The sequence below is a fragment of the Amblyomma americanum genome, chromosome 10 (genome assembly GCF_052857255.1).
Source record: "Amblyomma americanum isolate KBUSLIRL-KWMA chromosome 10, ASM5285725v1, whole genome shotgun sequence".
NCBI lineage: Eukaryota > Metazoa > Arthropoda > Arachnida > Ixodida > Ixodidae > Amblyomma > Amblyomma americanum.
The window spans coordinates 111,030,484-111,045,746 of record NC_135506.1 but is presented as its reverse complement, the minus strand read 5'-3'; the positions used below and the strand labels follow the sequence as shown (position 1 = coordinate 111,045,746).

At 45.4% G+C, this 15,263-nt stretch overlaps 1 protein-coding gene across 1 annotated transcript in view; it reads right to left on the bottom strand.

Moving 5' to 3' along the window:
- Gat (sodium- and chloride-dependent GABA transporter) overlaps nucleotides 1-15,263 on the bottom strand; it is a 261,834-nt gene that overhangs the window by 69,778 nt on the left and 176,793 nt on the right. The gene's annotated exons all lie outside the window — the stretch shown is intronic.

Sequence of the window (15,263 nt, the reverse complement as noted above, 5' to 3'; positions counted from 1 at the left end):
TGGCTAGAATTTACTGGGTGCCTTGCTAACAGGGCAGGTAAGAGCTCGGCTGTAATATTTTTCTTCATATTTTTGCACGATGTTTAAGTCTTGACTCATTTGACGTGTGGAGATTTCCAGTTTAGGGATGGGGCACTGTGTTCGACACTACTCTATTTCTTTTGATCTAGTTGAGAGAGAGAAATGAGAGCGGGAAAGTGGGCGCTATATAGAGATGGTCGTCTAAGAAACACTAGATCTTTTTTCTCCCATCCGCACAGAACTTCGCCTCTACAGACTACACCAAGCGGGACAAAGTTTTCTTCAGCACTGCCTGTGTAAAAAGTCTCAACTATTTCTCTTCTTTCGAGCCCTTGGAATGGAACTCGACACGGACTTCCCGATCATTCAAACGGCGTACAAGCCGCCGAGCTTAAAGCAGCCCGTAATGTGTCCACTTCCCTAGCTGGATACAGACGGGGAATTGTCATTTATTTATTTATTTATTTATTTATTTATTTATTTATTTATTTATTTATTTATTCCTCAAAGGTACACAAGGAAAATTACATGAGGGTTGGGCAAACAAACATGTATTAAGATGAATACAGATCTTCGATGGCGGTTTTAAAGTGACTGAAGTTGCTGATGGTAGCCACTTCGGACGGAAGGTCATTCCAGTCTCGGGCTGTTTTGTTTGAAGGAAAAAGACTGCTAATATGTTTTGGTGTGAGTTTTCACGGGGTGCACGGCATTAGGGTGACTGTCACGAGAAATCCGATGCGCGCGTGTGATAGGTGTAGCTTCGTGATTAAAATATTATAGAATATATGATATAAGAAAAGACAGTCGATTTTGCGACGACAGGCTAATGTAGGAAGATGGAGCCGAATCTTTAATTCGGAAACGCTAGTATGACACGAATGGTTAGAACAAATTAACCAGGCAGCGCGGTTCTGGACAGACCTAGCGTGCTAATCTGCGTGCGCGACATTGCAGCATTCCCCCAAAACCCGAGTTCATCCCCCGGAGGTATGCTTTCCACCCAAGCACCGGCTGTTGCCCACAAGAGACCCCCAGCCACCTCCGCTGAAGCTTTCATTGAGCAAATTGCTCGTCTCGCCATTAGCGACCGCGGAGGGAGTAATCACATGTACGGGCGAGCCCACCGGCCATTCCTATGCACGTCACTCGGAGAGCGGTAACCTGGCCGAGCACATGACCCGCAAAATTTCGGCGTGTGCCAGCGAAGCCGCAAGCTGCGCGGCGCGCGGCAAAATCGATATCGGGGCCTCAACAGGCGTTGAAGCGGCCAGCCACACAGGTGCCCGTGTCGTCAGCAGGAGGACCGTTTTTTTTTTCTTTTTGCTTTTTGACAAGCGCCTGCGTTGCAGTTCGTGGCGGGGTCACTGCGCTGCACATGGTAGGTGTCAAGCACAGACTACTTGAGGGTGCCTAGGCGCACCAGAGAGGTGCGCCTTTAGCGCGCGAATTATGAAGAATGGAGTCCGTTCTCCACCGAAAGAAGGCTAAAGAGGCTAAGTTGCAAGTCAGGCGATGGGCAACAGCCTCCTATCGCCTGACACGCCTCTGGCCACAGCGGTTGCACACGGGAAAGAAGGGTGAGTGCGAGAATGCTAACAAGGGTGCAATTACTCATTGGCGTCCACCCAAGCGCAGCCGTACGGCTACAAAGGAAAGCTGTATGGATTCCTTATGAACTTCATAGTTGTAGGGAAATTCGTCCTGGTACACCAACCACGTGAAAAAACTCCAAGACAGAGATAAGCGAAGCGTGTGGAATGCTTCAGACAAGAGGAGACAAATGGCTGAGTGCCCCCCGTAAGGCTGACGGTGGAGGAGGTATGAGGAACCGGCGATTTCGTGCACGTGTGGTGCAGCTCGATAAAACTGGTTGATTGTGGGCACTTGTCTGGGCAGGCGCGTGATCTTAGCATGAAAGAATTTATTACCGTCTGAATAAATAGCATTCTTTAGTACGCGACCTGTCTTCGCACTTTGCCCCCTGTAATCTATCCGGCAGTGTTGTCAGTGTTGTACAACGCCGTGAGTCTCAGCCTCAATTTATTCATCGTCAGGCGGGCATCCTTCGCCACCTTCAGTGCGCCTCTCTTGTAAGTCGTTTTCATCTTCGCCTTGGACGCAGCCGTACCATCTAAATGTATTTCCATACTGTGAGGCCCACCCTGAAAAACAGTCCAGCAGTTCAATACCTTCTATCCCCACCACATCCACCTCTGTTGGAAGAAGCGGCTGACGACACTAGCTCCCCCGGCCAGCAAAGACCGCCATTTAAAGGGCTTGAGTGTGTCTTCTTGCCTAGAAAGAGGCCCACGGGGATAGTAATCATGAAACTACGCTAAGGACACTAGTGCCAAGCGTTAATCATTAATTTCAAACGATTTTGTGCCGGCACATTTAACGCCAGCGCGTTAAATGCCCCGTTACGCCCAAAATCCGGCTTCGCCGTTGTGAGCGAGCAATCGCGGGCATGGCTCTGGCAGGTGGTCCCTAGACAGCAACCTAGGAGCCAGGCGGCCCACCTAGGTCACGTGACCTTGTAACGTCATCTCAACCTGCCCACCGGATAGGGAGCAAACTGACCAGCTTGGCTGGTGGATCTAATGATTGGTCGCTCAGGAAGAGCAACCCTGGACCACACAAGGCCCACCGCTGGGAGCACCTGCCATCGCAGGGCAGTGAAACCATCGCTGAACCGCTGCACCACTGCTCCAGGAGGGTATGAGGACTCCCAGGGATGTATGAATGTAAAGTAGAGAATTACCAATTCTGGATATATGGGCATTAATTAATCCATTACGGTATCGCGTCATACTCTTAAGGCGGAGCTAGCAATCATGTAAATGAATGCAGCTTGCAAATATCCCAAACACTATTTCAAGTGTGCAGAAAGGACAGTGAAGATTATGGGGACAATAATAATAGGCATTGGAAAAGGCAATTCAATGATAACCCATAGATAATGATCACCTTTTCCTTTCATAAATGATCGCGAGAAATACAAATAGATACATGAAATATACAAATACATGGAAATACAAATACATGGAAAACACCCAAAAAGGTTAGAAAAGTAAATAAAAATCACAGTTTCTTTCCTGACAATACACTTTTACAGGCAAGCGACAAAAATATCTCAGTAGTCGGCTGGACAATCACTGAATCATTAAGTGAGTTCCATTCCCGCACAGCTTGCGGAAGTATTTATGCTCGGTGACTGTTTTGAGTGTGGTGCTGCAATAGCCGTAAGGGAAGCTAAGTTTGAATTTCTTTTTCGTTATAGTCATGGAAACAGTTTTGTCTAAGTTAAGAGACATTTGCCACTTCTAACACCATTCTGCTATCTTTCCAAAATCATTGTTTAAGCTTATTTGGTCTTCTCGGCTTTTTTATTTCTCTATATAGTACGCAATCATCTGCGAACAACCTCAGTTTCGCTTCTACCTGGTCAGCAATGTCGTTTATGAAGAGAAGTAAGAGAATTGGAGCTAAAACAAAGCCCCGTGGTACACCGGAAAGGACTGGGACAGTATCTGAAGTGTGGTCGACTAGTTGCCCGAACTGGCGACGGTCGGTTAAATAATTGGCGATCCATTGGACTACTGACCCACCACCTAATATATGACTTAGCTTCTGTAGCAGCTTGGCGTGGCAGACCCGGTGGAAGGCCTTTGAAAAGTCTAAGAAGGTTACATCTGTTTGCATTTGGTCGTTAATTGCTTTTGCGAAGTCGTGTAGAGTCTCGGCAAGCTGTGTTAACAGTAGACAGACCACGCCTGAAGCCATGTTATTGGCAATGGAGAATGTTATTTGATTCAACGAACTCTGTTATTTATTTTAAGATAATGCGTTCTAAAACTTGACAGGAAGTGCACGCAAGCGAAATAGGCCTGTAATTTGACTGGTAAGTCTTATCACCTGATTTATGAACTGGTATTATTTTTGCAGCTTTCCGTTCTGCTGGGAGGCAGCGCTCACATATGAACCTATTGAACACAAGGCATAGGTACTTACTCATGGGTTCGGCATAACGTTTCAAGAAAACATTTGGAATTTCGTCCGGACTGCTGCACGTTTTATCATCTAGGCTTAACAACAGGGATAGTACACCTTCAGTTACGACTGGGGCATCCAGTACACCGTATTGTTCTCTGTTTTCTTGCCTAAAAGAATGCGTAATACCGTTGTCTGGTGTAAATACGGATTGGAAAAATGCGTTAAGCGCAACCGCCTGCTTTTTCTTCGTAAGAAGGCAAAGGGTTTGGAGGGTTTCCTTTGTCACTAATATAGCGCCAGAATGTGTGGGGCGATTCTTTGATAAATTTGCTAAGAGTTGTTTTACAGAAGTGCTGCTTTGCTTATTTTATCTTTTCCTTCAGTTCTTTGTTCACTGTATTAACCTTTTGGCCATAGTCTGAGACCGGGCTTGATTTGTTGGATTTTCTCAACCTTCTAATTCTACGTTTTAAGTGAATTGCTTCGCGAGTAATCCATGGATTGTGCTTTCTTGTGGTCTTTTTTATTAGTGGGACAAACTGCCTAATACAGTGCATTACGTGATTTTTCAACTGCAGCCATATTACATCGATGTCTGAAGAGCCTTCTGTGCATAGGTTATGGAAGTCGAGATGTTCGTGTGCAACGTATGTCATGATGGCTGCATCATCAGCTTTGTTAAACGCATATACACGCTTTGTAGAACCACTCTGGCGAAACCGTCCTGGATAAGATAGTGTGCACAAAGATATTACGATCAGATAAACCATCAAAAATATTCACGCTAACCTTTCCCTTCACAAAATGATCGCTTAAGAAAATAAGATCCAGAATGGAGCTTGAATTACCCTGCGCCCGAGTAGCCTTGGAAACAACCTGTGTTAGATTCAGAGTGAATAAAAAGTTTACCAGAAGATTGTTTATTGCCTTCGACGGGCTTAACAAGTTCCAATTTACGTCTGGAGGGTTGAAGTCTCCTGCCATTATTACAGCGCTTCCCAGCATGTACCTCTGCATATACACAAGAAGCGGCTCAATATAGGAAGCCTCTGCGTTTGGGGGTCTGAACACAGCGCCAACGCAGGCAGAGCTCTGACTTAGCTGAACCTTACACCACACTGCTTCTACGCCTGGAACGTCTGGCATTAGTGAATAGTGTACACCTTGCCTCAGAAGCACAGCCACTCCCCCACCTCTAGTTTTTCTATCTTTAGGAATCATGGTGTAGCCGGGAGGGGCAGTTTCATGGCTCTTGATATCTGCGTGCAGCCACGTTTCCGTGATGCAAACAATATCAGGGTTTAGAGCAACCAAGATTGCCTCTAGCTGTTCAACTATGTTTACGAGGCTACGCGCGTTAACATTGATAACAGTTAGGGGCGTCGGTGGCTTCGAGTTTCTCGGGCTGGGGCTTTCGTTTTTTGCAACTTAAATAATGTCGCGTTTTCCTCGTCCCATGTGTACAAACGCTTGTATATTTTTATGTTATCGTATTTAAGGTAGACCTTATCTTTTTTATCACGATTTTTCGCTCCCAGGGTTTCTTTCTAACTTCTCGCAAAGCTCGGGAAAAGTGTTCTGCAATTAAATATCCAGTTTGTTTCAGCTTAGTGCAGTTTATCAGTATGTCAGATTTATCTCGGTAGTCAAATAATTTCAAGGTAACAAACCTATGCTCTGAATCGTCAGATGCTCCCTTTCGTCCGAGACGATGGATCCTTTCAAAGCCTGCCGTCTTGATTTCTAACTTTTCTTCAAAACTTTTCTCTACAGTGTCCGGCAAGTTTTGGGGGGTCTCATTTTCTTGTTCCTGAATACCATACATAATGAAATTAGACCTGCGGCTCCTGTTATCCAGATCATCAACTCTTTTAGTCAAGGATACAATTATTTTCTCAAGTTTATCAACTCGTTCCACGCATTCCATGACGTGTTTTTCAATCGTACCGATTTTTTCTAGTTTTTATCTACTTAACCTATTGGAAAACTGTAAGGTACCGTTATATAAATGCTGAAGGTAATGGTCCATTCTTCTGATATGCAGCAAAGGCTTTTATAGTGTTTCCATCCCCCGCATATCGAACAGCTAATACTGCCACAGAAAAGCAACGGGGAACGCTTTTGTGGATAGCAAAACGTTAACAGCAAAAAAAAAAAATTTCAAGCCTGCCGACGGGAGATCTGCGAATATATTGATTATATAAAAATAATTGCACTGACAGAATCTTTCACGTTGAAAAATGCTTTTTGTCCATAACTGTTGCGTATAATATTGCTCAAAAGTAGATTAAACTTTTCTGTAGTATTGTATATTTTTTTGTCTTTTAATTGCACTAATATACCTTTTGCTCAAAATATACGTTTACTTTCATGATCTTATCAAGCGGAGAATATTTTCAAACAAAAATGTCACTCTTCACGAGCGGACTTTTTAAACTCATGGTTAGCCTCTTGGTTAACAATGGTTAACGCCCTATGGAAAACACATTTTCATTCCGAGCGACAGGGGAGGAAACCCACGACGCGAGTGCTATAAACTGAAGAGCTGCCGTACTTGAAAACGCCGCTGGCGCAGGCATCGGCTTTCGCGCAGTGATCGCAATAAGCACGCGCCATGGAGAAGCGTTCATTGCCTCCAACGAACACTGCTGAACTTTGTGAGCTTGACGCTTATGTGGAACTCGAGTGGAAGAACTTCAAAGCGCTGTCACACGGGCGCTTGCCAGAAAGCGATCACGGCCGTTGGTAGAAAGAAACCACGTGACCAAGGATATTAGGCCGCGCACTGAGCACCAGGCTGTAAGAGCGGATCAGAGCGCTCTGAGGCGGAAGAGGTCGCTCGCAAAGAACCAGGCGAACGCATCAAGGGCGCTGGATTCTCTGCCAGCAGAATACGATGCTGCCGGGAAGAGCGCCCTGGAGCGCTCGGAAACGACCAGCCGAAGGTACCGTAAAAAAACGAGCTGCAGCTGGCGAAGCAGCAGATATACTGCGCAAGGACTGCCGACCCAGAGATCGCCTTTTATGGAGTCGTCACTGCAGCTCTAGGGATCAAGGCTAGGTGCAGAACAAGGATTGCCTGTGCGGAACCATGGCCGGCTCACTTGCGAGCAGTGCTGGGGTATGTTCTAAGCTTGCACACAACACATATTTCACGCCAATCACATGCACGGAAACGGCAGCGCTAGGTTACGAACATTTATCCGGAACGCGTCACTTTTCACGCTAAATATTCAACCGGCGACAATCAGCCCACTCTATAAGACCTATAGCTTTTAATTTTCTTGGCTAAATTGGTATCCTTCATTCATTATGTTATATTAATAACTGACAGTTACACATTCACGGATTTAAGGTACGGCAGCGGCCAACCGCCTTACCTGGGCGAGAAATTTTTCTTGGGATCTGACATTAGCCCGCCATTTTTCAGCCAACGAATGCCAAACATGCATTGGGGAAATAGAAGCTTTATAGAGGTAAACACGATTTTGTCGAAAGTTTTCTGATCTGAAAACACTGCGATTTAGCTACGGGACACTTCCTGTTTGAACGAAAGCTGGCGCATTACATGCATCATCATCATCATCATCTGCCTTACTACACCCACTGCAGGGCAAAGGCCTCTCCCATGTCTCTCCAATTAACCCTGTCCTTTGACAGCTGCATCCACCCTTTGCCTGCAAACTTCTTAATCTCATCCGCCCACCTAAATTTCTGCCGCCCCCTGCTACGCTTGCCTTCTCTTGGAATCCACTCTGTTACGCTTAAGGACCAGCGGTTATCTTGCCTTCGCATTACATGCCCTGCCCAAGCTCATCACTTCCTCCTCATTTCGACAAGGATGTCATTCGCGCGGTTTTTTGTTTACCTGGAAATGCAGTATAGGTAGTGAGACACTCGGAATAGTAACGGACTATGGCTAAAGTCAAGCGGAATTGTGCGTAAAAAGGCATTTTGCCCCAGTTGTGAGGAAATCAAGATTAGATTGCGACACATTTGGCTGGTACTCTAAGATTATTAATAATAAGAGCTACCCCAACATAGAAGTTACAACCTGTTGCAACTTATCTGGCGGTACTAGGTAAACAGCTTGAAATTTAAGTATGAAGAGCGTGGTAAGCTGTGTGAAGTGACAGGAGTAGCGTTAAGAGAGAAGGAGAGAGCAGCGTAATCACAGAATGAACCGGTATTACTAGCTTTACAGCAGACATACAATAGCAGAAATGCACAACACAACCGGACGGGTGCAACAAGCCAGCAATGGTTTGTTAGTGTCAAAAGAATAAGGAACGCCGGCCAAAGGTTGTTAAAATATCCCAACGATTCTGGACAAAAGCACTTTTGAACGGAAAAGAGTTTATGAACGCAATGTTTTCATACATTGTAAAATTTCATCATAACAATCAATATATCATCTGATCTCTCGTCGGCAGGCTTGCAATTTTTTGCTATTAACGTTTTTGCTGTCATCAAAAGCTTTCCCCATTAGTTTTCTAAGGCAGTCTGAACTGCTCGATGCGAGCAATAGAAATGCTACCAAATAAATATTTTGCCATACATCAGAAGACTAGACCATTATCTTCAATAATTCCGTATCAGTGCCTTACAGTTTTCTAATATTCCAAATTTTTGTTCAAGAATCTTGGACATGAACAAGCATGCGCGTAGTACTTTTACGGTAAGCAGAACTGCCAACAAGTTTAAGAGCGGTAGTTGGAAAATTCACACCAGATGACTGCGGAACGCGTCGAGAAAAATCAACACTGAAATAACTATTCGAACATGGTGTTGCCCCCGCAATCGGCGTACGCTTCTCAGTATTCGCTACAGGAGACATCTGCATTTTTATAGAAAGCGAAGGACGGAGACGTTGCGCGCACACAGACTTCGTTGTTCAATTCACCCGTACGTGCAGCGTGGACTTCTGGTAAGACGAAATAAAGTATTCTCTCACGACGCAACACGCATCGAAACACGGGACTTCGAAACACTGGCCTCAAATAGTTTTTTCGTTTCTCTCCGGGAAAATTTGCCTCCGGGAAGAGGGACATGAGAGAGCCAACTGCGCCTGCTCATTTCGTGCACCCGGGCGTTTCGCAAGACGCCTCTGACGAACACAGAAAAATTGTAAGCACGTTTCAATAAGTTAGCTATACTGAGTTTAACGGCGCAAAAACAACTAAGGCTATGAGGCGCCAAACACAGGGTTAGGGTGCCTTGTGTTAAAGATGAAGCTTTTGATACCCATAGTGTGTCTAAAACGCTGGCTTCCTTGAGAAACTTAAAAATACATGAAAAATTGACAAGTGTTGATCAACTATAAGAACAACACGGGGTGTAATGGAATGCATTCATTGTAGAATGTTTTAAAGTACTTTTTCCTAGTTGTTCATGTTTTATATATGAAATTAGAATGTGGTTTACTTCGAGTTCAGCACCATACATTTCACAGAGAGGCTTTTATTTTGTCATTAAGAAGTTATACGTAATGTGTGTGTGTCCAATGCGTAGCAGACATAAGAAAACTTCTGTAAAGCGTTCTTGATGTCTACATGACTTCCATTTTTCTAAAATGGGCCTTACAGAATGCAGTTTGTTGTTTACCTGCTCTCAATTCCCAAGCAACCTGCCACTTATTTCTGAATTTACTGTACATAACTTCATGCAATCCCTGTGCGGTATGTTCACCTGCTGTATTTGGTCAAATCGTGGTTGTGGAGCGCACGGATCCGCTTTTTCATTACCCACAATTCCGACATGGCTAGGAACCAAGCAGAATTTTATGTTATGTTTTTGTATTGTGACTTTAACTGTAATAAGTGAATAAGGCAAAAAACGCCCATTGTGCACTCAAGAAACGTTTCCAATCTGCAGTGCAAAACATCTCTGAGAGGCACTCCCACGTGCGCAGAATCGCAAGCGAAGGTTGAATGAGGCAACCTGAAGCAGGCGCCAATTTCCATTCTTGTTTTACATAGGTTGCGACTGTCAGTACAGTTCCGAAATCAGTGTGTGAGCATTGGAATTGTCGCCGACGACTGACTTTCCGTCTGAGGTTCAGTGCTCTGCGTACTCGTTTCTTCAGTCCATTCCGATAGTGGAATAATAATAATAATAATAATAATAATAATAATAATAATAATAATAATAATAATAATAATAATAATAATAATAATAATAATAATAATAATAATAATAATAACAATAATAATAATAATAATAATAATAATAATAATAATAATAATAATAATAATAATTGGTTTTGGGGGAAAGGAAATGGCGCAGTATCTGTCTCATATATCGTTGGACACCTGAACCGCGCCGTAAGGGAAGGGATAAAGGAGGGAGTGAAAGAAGAAAGGAAGAAGGGGTGCCGTAGTGGAGGGCTCCGGAATAATTTCGACCACCTGGGGATCTTTAACGTGCACTGACATCGCACAGCACACGGGCGCCTTAGCGTTTTTCCTCCATAAAAACGCAGCCGCCGCGGTCGGGTTCAAACCCGGGAACTCCGGATCAGTAGTAGAGCGCCCTAACCACTGAGCCACCGCGGCGGGGGGATAGTGGAACGCCCCAAATCTCAACTCGCCTCTACTTAATCCCGTGACCTTCCCTCACCCCCCCTTCCCCCCCCCCCCCCCAAAAAAAAAAGTAGTAGTTTTTCCGGAATGAAAAGCGCAGTAACTGTCTCCCTTCCTAGTGGACACCTCAACTATGCCGTGAAGGAAGGGATAAAGGTGGGATTGAAAGCAGAAAGGAAGAAAGAGGTGCCGTAGTGGAAGTCTCCGGTCCACCTGGGATTACCTTGGGGATCGTTTAGGACCACCTGAGGATCTTTAACGTGAACTGACGTCGCACAGCACACGGGCGCCTTTTGCATTTCGCCTACATGAAACGCGGCCGCCGCGGTCGGGTTTGAACCCGGGTACTCCGACTTAGTAGCCGAGACCCAAGCCTGGGAGGGTTTGTGAACCAATGTCTCTGCCTGTTTCCTAAACCGCATTTTCCGTTTAGCTATCGACCAGGCCGCGGTCCGGTCAAGGAAATAAGGGGGCAACCCCGCGCAGCCGCTGTGGTCAGTTCGGAGTGTCCATCTGTGGAGTGCTCATTGCGAAGCGTTTCGATGACCGGCATCGATCGGACGCCGATATCGGGAATCACAGCTTCGCCAGCTGTGCTCTGTGAGAATCTTCGGCTGACCGGCGCAGAATTGGGCAGTATGCGCGTCGATAGCCGCGCATAGCGTTGCCTAACTTTTGCTCACCACACATTATCACAGTGCGCATGACGTAGCATTTTCGTGCCTTTTTTTTTTTGAAGCCAATGGGATTCGCCTTGTTTTCAACTCCAACTCAGACCGCGGCAGCAAGACGCCTCCGGATGCAAAGTAACCGTGAGGGCTCGCTGCATGACGACCTGCATGAAGATACATGACCATGTGCGTCGAGAAAGACACGTCCAACATGGCTGGACAAAAATTTTGGATATTGGCAAACTGTACGGTACTGTTATGGACATATTCAAGGTAATAGTCGATTCTCTAGATGCGTAGCAAAACCTTCCTTTGAAGTGTTTCCATAGCTTGCATCGAGCAGTAAAGACTACCTTAGAAAACCACGCCCCGGACGATAGAAAAAACGGTCACAGCAATATATATATATATATATATATATATATATATATATATATATATATATATATATATATATATATATATATATATATATATATATATATATATATATATATATATATATATATATATATATATATATATATATATATATATATATATATATATATATATATATGTATATATGTATATATATATATATATATATATATATATATATATATATATATATATATATATATATATATATATATATATATATATATGTATATATGTATATATATATATATATATATATATATATATATACAAGCTTGCCGACAGGAGATATGTGGATATAATGCTTGTTATAATGAAATCTTACAATATATGAAAAAATGCTTTTGTCCAGAATTGCTGGCTGCACGGAGACATACACAGAACTCGACGGCGTTACACAGTGGGCGGCCGGAGCTAATCGAGGCTTACGAAGCAGCGCCACCCCCCCCTTGTGTCCTCACCAGCAGAGGCTGAACCTAGGAGCCGCCGGCTAAGACCGCCTCTCATGGCTAAGAATTATTTTGGGTGTTCGCGCTCATTTACACCTTAACCCAGCGACTGGAGAAGAAAGTGAGTGCGTTTTGTTCACACTGTGCCTCTTCTGCCCCATGCGCGGCTATTTATAGCTCGCGGATGATTGATAGTTAGCCGTGGCCAGCGTGGTCGGAGGGCGCTCGTGAACAGCCCATTCTGTGGAGAGGAGCTCTCGGCGAAAGGAAGTCGACGGGCCTTCTCGCGAAAGGGCCAACGCGGACGTCTTAACCTGACTTTCAGGTTAGTAAAAATTGATTGCACGGACGTTTCGGGCTGTGCTGGTATTTGTTCGTTAGCAGCACAAGAATGGCTGACGAAGTTAGACTTACAAGTGTGACTTTTTACCCTCAAAACAAGTGACACCACCGAGGAAAGACTGCGCATGGTCACCGCTTAAAAGGCCACGGAATGTGGATCATCACACATCCAGCACGAAAAAAAGAAAGTCGGGGAGTCACCGCACTTTGCTTGTGAAAACAGTCAGTGGCCGCAGCACCAGTGTTTAATCGCTGACCTTTCCTGCCAGATATTTTCATTTTTGCAGGCGACCTGTCTTGCCCTCAAACTGGCCCTTATTTAGTTAGAAGGTGGTAATCTACCGGCACCGCGCCAGTTTAGTCTGTCTTCACTGAAAATTTTAGAGGGACAATGAGGGAGAGAGAAAGGCTAAGGGTCGAACCAGGGGAATCGAAAGAAGGCGTTTGCACGAGAGGATTCTCGCGTGTCATTTTAACGGTCCTCTAGCAACAGCGCAGCCACCTCGGGATTCATTCAACGCTCGCAAACTCGGTCAGCCTCGCGACCCTCACAGCGTCACTGGCCAGCCCCATCGTCAAAGCTGCTCGCGGGGGGCTCCCACCTGAACATTCCATCGGGACGGAGGGAGTAGCAGCCGTATAAATAACCGCCGGTTCGCGTGACCCAGTGCCGGAATCGCGGGGGCATCCCGCGCCTCCGCCATCGATCGCGGCCGCGAAGTACGGCCGGCAGCTTCGCCGCGCACCCACGGCTAATGGTTTCTCTGCTTGTCTTTGCCCCGCTTTTTCTCTCTTTTGCCGGGCCCGCCCAGCCGGCGGTTTTGCTTACCTCGAGATCGCTGCCGGGGCTTTTTTATTTTTTCCTCGCAGTATTGTTAGCTGGTTGGCAGTTAAGTGCAGGCCGCGTCGGTTAATTGCCGCTGACAGGTTTAGCTGAAGCGGCGCAAAACGACACGCTGAAGCACGGGAACCCGTTGCGGCGAAAAAAAAAAAAACGAATTCCCGCCGATCGCTTGCATGCGCGAGCGAAGCCCGAAACCACGTGACACTCAACTCGTGCACGCCGGGAGAACTGAGGCAAGAGCGTGTTGAGAGCTAAGAGTAGATGCGCGCACAGCGAAGGCTGCCTCTTGGACAGCTTGACTCGGCCGTGGACACCTAGCCGCTAACTTTGGCGGCAAAAGACTAGGTCACACAAGTTTCAATACATAATTATTAAGCAATATTACACACGATCACGACAGGTACATCCTGTAAGAAAATATGAAGTATAAAATGACATACGTGAAGTAAACAAGCGAAATCATACATTTAATTTCCTTTAGAAACGCGATTAAGAGTCAGTTAGTAAAAAGAATTCTAGCGATTTCTTGAACGAGATGGCTCTTAGGGTATCATTATTAAAAGAAAGAGGTTTCAGCAGACGCGGTAGTATATGCTCTAGTGCTTGAAAGCTATAAGTTGTTCTGAATTTTTAATATGCCACTGGTCGACGTTTCTTGTGTAGTGTAGTCTGCAGATGAGCACGCAACCCATGGGCCACAAAACTGCGTTGCTACACGGCGAACAAACGTCCATGCACTGCCTTACAAGTGCATGCTGATGAGTAGATGTGTCATTCATAAGGAAGGAAGAGAAGAAATTAAATTTAAAAATAAAAAGAAATAAAAAAAGACAAGCAATGTTTCCGCATTGGCTGTACATGGCTGTACCATTCAGGCACGCGCTCTTCTTACTGCAGGCTTTGCTTCGTTCAACTGCGAGCCAACCTTTCCTGGAGAATCAACTTATCGGCTTATCTGCACACCGGTCGCCGGACGGGGAATCGTCGTTCATCTGCCCGCCACGGACAACCGCCAGCTTTGACCGCAACGAAAGGGATCAGGAGGTGTGCTTCAACGCTGAATTTGGCCGCTGCCCGCTTCCGCCCAACGAACCCTGGACCGATAATCCAGTCTGCTACAGGCTACAAAATGCGCGGAACTTCGCTCAGCAGTCGGGGTGTGGAACCGATGCGGACGTGGCTGTACCATTCACGCACGCGCTGTTCTTACTGCAGGTTAGGGGCACCGATTTTCATCGCAGGCACTCAGTATATGCGCTGCCGGTTCCACCCCCCGTGCTTTTTTCAAGTCTCATTTCTCATTCGTTCCGCCATAGTTGCTTGTGCCGAAAACGGCACCAGTTCGTGTTATATCGCCGTTTTGCATTTTATTTTCTTCTGTTGCTTCTGTGCGGAAACGTTGAGCTAAACCCGGGCCCTGGCTACGAAAGAGTCCTGCAACAGCTTCTAAGTGGTCAGCAGGAGATAAAAAACAAACTGTATGGCATTGAGCATTATGAGGCTGAAAATAAATCTGCGATGGCCAGCCTAAATGTCCGCATAAGAAAACTAGAATCGGCAATACTTAAGATGGATGAAATGCAAAACACCGTGTTACAGATGCAAACAGTTGTTAAGCCCGGGACACAAGGCTGCGCTCTCTCGAACGTAAACTGGATGACGTCGAAAACCGCAGCAGACGATGCAATTTAGTGTTCTTTGGCATTGAAGATCAAGACGAACGAGAATCACCTCAGACAGTAGAAAATCAAGTGAAGGGCCTATGCTCCTCCACTTTTAAATGCGAAAATATAGGAATTGAAACGGCACATCGCTTAGGGAAGTTTTCAGAATATCGACCTCGACGAATTATTGCTAACTTCACTTCGTGCAAAGATAAGCAAGCGGTTTTGTCAAACGCGAAGGAACTTGAGGGATCAAATTTAAGCATACCGGAAGA